The 7,667-nt window shown below is 35.6% G+C and overlaps 1 long non-coding RNA gene across 1 annotated transcript; it reads left to right on the forward strand.

The window, feature by feature from the left end:
* Positions 1-579: 579 nt before the first annotated feature.
* On the forward strand, positions 580-3,482 carry LOC137828752 (uncharacterized). The gene is made up of 3 exons (XR_011083960.1): positions 580-741; positions 1,412-1,576; positions 3,043-3,482. It is a non-coding gene; the product is annotated as an uncharacterized lncRNA (long non-coding RNA).
* The last annotated feature ends 4,185 nt before the right edge of the window (positions 3,483-7,667 follow it).

Consider the following 7,667-nt stretch of genomic DNA (forward strand, 5'->3'; position numbering starts at 1 on the left):
AGCGTTTTATTTTTTTGTTATGGAATTGTAAATAAAATTCATATACTTCATTTGCGATCCCATAACTATATCGCTAGTAAATTAAAGCTTCTTTTTAAGAATTTTAATAATAGATGCAAGACACATAATAAAAAAAGTCTTTATTTACGGAAAATACATGCACCACTCAAACCATTTTTGTTATTTTTCACCTAACACTACTACAAAGAAATCATACACTACAAAATATCTTTAATAATCCAAATTTCATTACAGTATCTCATTACAAAATTTCAACCCTTGGAGAGCAAGTTGTCCATGTCACATCCACAACTTCATCTCAAGCTTCACCATTCACTTCATCAAAAACACCTATTCCTTTGCTCATCCCTAACCTAACATTTGTGCCTGTTGCTTCATCTTTATCTGACATGCAGTAATTAACCTATCTGCATTAACAACCACCTTAATTTTCCACGTGCTACTTTATACAAACACATATTCGTTCAGTGCGCGTGAATTGATATTTTTCCAATTCCCTCCTTTTTCAATGTTTTCATTTGAAACATCAAATTCCATTTGTCCACCTCTCTGGTCCTATAAATATATGTGCATATACCTTGTTCTCACCCTATCTACTCAACTCACTCTCATTTACCTATTTAAGATGCAAGCTCCGCTCGATCCCACTTTCCTTATCAAACTTCTCATAACCGTCTTCTTATTGGCTATTTTCATGTGTCTGTTCATATATCTAACAAGGTATGAATACCCTATTTTCATACTTTCATTCTGTGTTGAAAAGTTAAAACAAGAACCAAATCTCTTCTACTTCCTTCATTCTAACTCTTTTAAGTTACTTGTGTAGATAAGTTAGAATTTAGATAATTGGAGAGGAAATTCTCCTAATTATATCAGTTCATGTATATTCAAAATTATTTATTCATGGAATAATAAGTCTCTACATAATAAATGGTCTCAGTCTCAAACACACAATCCCACCAAGCCTTCACAACAGGCTCTAATTCAAATTGTAGATCCCGAATTTTTGTTTGGATACTTTTTTTATGCTACTATGAGTCGTAATAAAAGTAGATGATAAAATGAGTTGGATGTTTCTTATAAGTTCAAATTAATTAACTTTTATTGACGTGTTGACTATTGTAATTAATATGGCATTATTTATGCGATTCTAGATTTAATTATGTTGAAAAAAAAAATATTTGTTTTATGTGGTGGTGAGTGGACACCACCCTTGGGTGCCATAGTGTATCTAATTCCTATTATTGAAATTACGTTGGAATATCTAATGTTGATGACCATCCAAACATCTTGTTTTTTAGACGAGAAAAGAGGAAATGAAATAGTTGTTTAGAATGTAATTTTAATTATAATTAGCTTGAGCTTAACATTAAGTAAATTTTGCATGCAGAGGCGGAGAGATGCGTAGAGGAGATATATCTAACGCATTCATTAATGATAAAGAAGGTCACCAAAACGCTTTTATGGCGGACATCCAAGCTTCAGGGGGGATTAACACTTCGTTCAACAACAATGGAAAGGGCGAACAAAATCTTCAAGGGCTTAGAGTTATTAGGTATATTCCAAATAATCTTGCAATCTAGATTGCTCTTCTTAGACTTTTACCATCTTAAATTCACATCTATTCTATTTTATAGGGTATTGCCTTTTTTTCATTTTTGCATTCCAAATATTTCACATAAATTTCCAAAAGTCACTAGGTACATTTAGTCAACATTGTTGTTGATTAACACTTTTAAACTTTTAGAACACTTAAAATTTTAAAACTGTTTGAATTAGTTTAAAGGTGAATTTTCAGATGAGATAATTTTTTTATCAGTAAAAAATTAATTAAATTAAAAAGGAAACAACTTTATCCAAAAAAAACTTCTATTTTTTCACCTCCTACGTTAACTAGCACTATATCATTTACATTCAAAACTTGTGCAACCTTGTATACCAAAAACAGAGAAGTGGCTTCTAAAAAACTACCCGACCAGTGCCTACATCTCTGTCATGCCCCAGTGCTTTCCACTTCATGAGTCCAAAACACCCACTTGAATCCTTCATTCCTTGACCAATAAACCGACAACTTAGGGTACCTACGAACCAAAATGTTGAGTTGTCCCTATCACAAGCTCCATTCTAATTTCATTGATCCTTGTTACGGTTTTGCTCCAATCAAAGGGTAGAACTCTCAACACACACCAGTGCCAGCAGTGGAAAATTGGTAGGGGTTTCACACGAGATAATTGGTAGGGGTAAAAGTGTATGGGATGTGGAAAATTAATCCAGTGTAGGATATTTTTCACATTTCACCGATTGATTAATAAAACAGAAAACACAGATGAAGAAATTACACTCTATTTTGATTAATGCCATAATTGAAAAAAATTATAAAGAGATTCATCATTTTAAATTAGAAACTCAATAGAAAAAATATTTAGAATGAAATTACTCAAAGTCTAATTCAATCTTATAAAACTTACTTAAAATCATTTAGAGTTTATTCTAACAATAAACTAATTTAAAAACCAATAATTCTTTTAGTCTTTAAAATGGTATCTAATTTAGTTAATATATCAACTAAAGATTAAAATATTTCTTAATATATAAGTGAGTGTAAATTTTATTTTATAAGATTAAGTCATGCTAATTAAAGTCAAATTTTTAGTAAAAAAATTAATTTAAAAAAATGATTCGATTTTTAAAATAAGTAAATCCTGAATATAAAAATCTACAAGATTTCTCATTAAAATTACGATAAATTTAAATTATATCTACGAAAATAAATTTATTGGTCATGATCCTCTCTTTGATATGATATAACCTTTTTTGATTTCAAAATGTCATATGCATTTTAAAAAGTCACCACTTAGGATTTAATCAAAATTGACATGTGCAATGTGGAATGAACATGGTTAGAATTCCATCTCCTTCTACTTTAATGATTAATTTTGTGAATCCATTGCACTAAGTTACTATACGAGTTTAACACATTCTGACATGTCTATATTTTGACTCTGAATTGGGTGAATGTAGTGGTGAGTCAAGCCAGGCACCGAATTTACTACTTATTTTACTACAGTTCATTGCATACTTGTTCAGTGGAGGAAAGTACCCGGCTAATTCTAAAGGAAAACAGATTTAAGACCTTAATGCAGTGAGAAGCACGAAGAAGATGTTGAAGTGATCTCCTTGGAATATAATCTCTAACGTTTGGGTTGCAACCCATTGGAATCAAAGCTTTATTATTATCTTTTTTTTAACAGTAATAAAAATTAATAAATATAGACTACTTTCCAAGTCTTTTATTGAGGAGAAATTTGTGAGAATTAGAAAAGATGTGTGAGGATATGTAAGATTTTTTGGGTTGAGGGATGATAAAGTGGATTTGTGAGGATGATTTATTGTAAGTTTATAAATTTATCTTTGTTATTAAAAATATTTGAATAATAAATTATGATTTTTTGTGTGTGTAAGTTTGAATTAAATAAATTTTTATAATATATAATATCCATAATTACTTGTATTTTTTAATAAAAAAATAAAAAATATAATAGAAAATATTTTTGTGTTAAATTGAAATAAATTTATTAAATATATTAAAATTTAAGAAAATAATATTTATTATTATATTCATTTGTTATTTTATATAACATATATGTGTGGTTGATATTACAATTTTATTTTATGATTTATAATTATTTTTTGTAATTAATAATATAATTAAATATTTTTAAAATTGTTAAATAAATTTATGTAATATTTAATTTTGTATATTGTATATTATATATCATAGTAAAATGCATGCACAAAGTATTTGAGTAAAATGTAAAATTCTATATGGAATCAGCACAAATATTTTCATTTGTGTGAAGATTGAAAAAATATTCTCTACTTCTCTCCCATCCACTCCCATACCCTCAACATCCCTTAAAAAATAAAAAAACACCATCTTCCACCTTCTTTCTCTCTCTCCCTACCTGAAAACAAACAAAACATAAATGCATAATAAACGTCCTATTCACTACCAATGTTTCTAACTACCACTAAAAAAACCGCATGTTTATATTATCCTACAATTAGCGTTGAATTCTTGAATTGCATAATTTGAAAACATCAATTAATCATTCATCCTTTAATATTCATTTCGTTCATTATACGCCTTGTGAGCTTCATTGTGAAGTTGCAAAGGGAATAGATGAAGTGAGTTGCATTCAGTACAGATTCAAACATCTTCCCACCAACGTTGTCAAGGTGTATAGATGAATCCAGAGGGGCGGTGGAAGGAGGTTCGGGGTCGTCGGAGGGAGGTCCAGGGGTGTACACATAATTACACTAATTTCTTTTTCTCTAACTTTCTGAGGACTCATAAGGAATTTGATATGTTTAAGATTTTCCAGAAGTGGGCTAGGGTGAAAGAAGTATTCATATCATGTAGGACTAACAAGTGGGGAAGAAGATTTGGGTTTGTGAGGTTTTTTTTATGTGCAAAATGCAATTAAGTTGGAGAAGGAGTTGGATAGGATTTACATTGGTGATAGGAAATTATTCGTTAATATCCCAAGATATAAACGAGTTGGAAATGAAAAGGAGGGTAGACGTTTAAGTGAGGAAATGAGGCCTCTGGGTATAGGGAGGAAAGGAAACAACTTGTGTACAAGCCTATGAAGACAAATAGTAAGGAGGTTTGGAAGGAGAAGAGAGGTAAGGGGTTACAAAAGGTCCATAAGTTCTCCTATGTTGATGCTGTAAGAATATCTCCTCAAGGGACTTGGAAAGGCCCGATAGTCGAAAGGAGTATTGAGAACGGCGGTTTGGGGGTTGATGGAGTTATCCTTTCAGAACACAGTAAGACGGAGAGAGGTGAATTAGGAGAAGCAAGTGAGCTTTCTCTAAACGCTTCTCAATCTTTAGTGAAGAAGGTGACCGAAGCAATGCATGGTACTTCCAGTGGCCCTCACGGAATCTGTATAGATGAAATGGAGAAAAAAGGAGCACAAACAGGTTTTATCAATCATGGACGTTGAATCGAAGAAGGGAGTGAAAAGGCTATGGAGCACTTAGTCTTCGAAGGGATCCAAGATGACGCTGTTAATACTTGTACCGGTACTGGGCGAGGCCGGGACCCACCTGCCTGCCCGACTCCCAGTCAAGCCTGACCGAGAGACTGATAAGTCAATATCTTCAGAAATCTGGCCGAACGGCCGGCAGACCGAGACCTCCATATACTTGGCCGACTGATGAATGGCCGAGACCTTCGTATACTTGGCCGACTGACGAATGGCCGAGACCTTCGTATACTTGGCCGACTGACGAATGGCCGAGACTTCCGTATACTTGGCCGATTGATGAATGGCCGAGACCTTTGCATACTTGGCCGACTGACGAGTGGCCGAAACCTTTGGAGACTTAACTAAGATGGTCGAAGACCACACTTATTTGGCCGATGGCCTACCCTCACCATGAGAATGTGGCCGACGGCCGAACCCTATTACGATTAACGCTCAAACCGAGATCAGTAAAGCTAATCCATCATCAAGAATTAGGTAATGCAACCCTAAGCGGTATCCACCTCGATAAACGGGCCCAACAAGGTAGGCCCATTAGAATAATATAAATAGCACGCATTCCAAGGAGTAAGGTATGTCATTATTACTGTTCACCTACCTGAGAGCTAACCGTCCGCTTTACTGACTTGAGCGTCGGAGTGCCTTCACAGGTACCCCCACCATCCGGTGTCCACCCGACGACCGAGTCCCGAGTGCCGAAGGGTAAACAGAAGAAAGAGAAGGATCCCAGTTCATCACCTAGCCACCTGCCCGACCGAAGGAAGGAGAAGAAGACTTCAACAGTTCTCTAGGTCCCATCTCCCTAGCAGGAACAATACTCCTGTGAATGATGGTCGTATCAATGCAAGGTCCCACGGAGAGCGCGGTGGAGAGGAAGGAGAAAGCATGCCAGGTTTAGCGGTGGGCATTAATTTGAGTGGGAGCCAAGACGAGCCCAAAGAGGAATGCCTAAGGACGCCTATAGGGGTATGCAGATTATGATCGAGATGGGAGCAGGGGGAATCGAGTAGACAACATTGGTGGAGATCGAAAGGGGGAGCAGGGTCCTTGCACTGTGAGAACAACTCTTCATCCAGGTCTGGATCGTTTATTTTAAATAATTCTGATAGTGAAATCATGAATTGTAATGATCGTATCAGATCTTATGTGAATTTAGCTGAGTCGTCTAGTCTATGGGAGATGGGTAAACAATTTGGATTATTTTGCTTAAGGGAGGAAGATGTGGTGATAAGAGAGTTTGAGCGTATGGAGGACATGGACTATGATGTGTTGAAGAAGTTTGAGGAGGGTAATGAAAATGGTTGTTTATGATTATCATCAGCTTAAATATCAGAGGGCTAGGGAGGGGAACTAAAGCTAATTACATCAAACATATTGTTGCAAAGGAGGGAGCAAAATTCTTATGTTTGCAAGAAACAAAAACTTTTGTCGTAACTAAAGCTAGATGTTTTTCGATATGGGGAGATTGTAACGTCGGATGGGTTCATAATGAAGGAGAAAATGGAGTAGGGAGTATGTTATCTATGTGGCATAAGGATGCATTCAATTGTGGTAATCAAGTGATGGGAAAGGGGTTCATAGTTATTATCGGGCATCATATCAAATCCAAAGCTTTTTGTGTTGTGGTCAACGTCTACGCAGAATGTAATTTGGCTGATAAAGTTGCTCTATGGGAGGAATTGACAAGGATTAAAAGTACAAATCAGTATGTGGTCTAGGGCATATGTGGAGATTTCAATGCTGTAAGATGCACAAATGAGAGAAAAGGGTGTGATGGGTAGTGGTAGTCAGAAAGGTGAAATTGATGGTTTTAACAGTTTCATTGAGAGGAATTTTCTCTTGGACTTACCTCTTGTAGGTAAGAAGTACACCTGGTACAAAGCGAATGGTAAGGCAAAGAGTAGGCTAGACCGTTTTCTTGTGTTCGACGAATGGATGCAAATGTGGTCAATGCACAAGCAGCGTGTTCAACCAAGGGAGGTATCAGATCATTATTCTATTGTGGCTAAATTTGTGGTAAAAGATAGGGGCCCAATACTGTTTAGAACTATCGATGCTTGGATGCTTGGCAATTGGAGCCTGGGTTTAAGGAGATGGTGAATGTTAAATGGCAGTCATATGAGGTGCAAGGAAATGGTCTTTCTAAAGTTAAAGACAAGTTTAAGCTTTTGAAAGCCGATCTCAAAATATGGAACTGTGGTGTGTTTGGATGCTTGGTTGCAAGTAAAAAGAGGGTTCTGAAGAAAATTGAGGATCTAGATGTTCTAGATAATTCTAGTGACCTTGGCGAGGGTGATAAGATGAGAAGACTAGAGCTTGTTAGCCAGTTAAGGGTGATCGATAAAAATCTTGAATCGGTGTCTAGACAGAAAGCAAGGACAAATTGGATTAAGAAGGGTGATCTAAACACAAAGTTTTATCACTCTGTTATCAGATTGAGAAAGCTGAGAAACGCGGTCAAAGGGGTTGAGGTAGGAAATGTGTGGTGTGAGGAGCTGAAAACTGTTAAAAGAGTAGCCAAAGAGCTGTTTGAAGAAAGATTTAATGTGTCTGTTGACTGGGATGTAAGCCTGGGGTCAGTGGATTTCAAGT

Source organism: Phaseolus vulgaris, chromosome 7 (genome assembly GCF_000499845.2).
Source record: "Phaseolus vulgaris cultivar G19833 chromosome 7, P. vulgaris v2.0, whole genome shotgun sequence".
Taxonomy (NCBI): domain Eukaryota; kingdom Viridiplantae; phylum Streptophyta; class Magnoliopsida; order Fabales; family Fabaceae; genus Phaseolus; species Phaseolus vulgaris.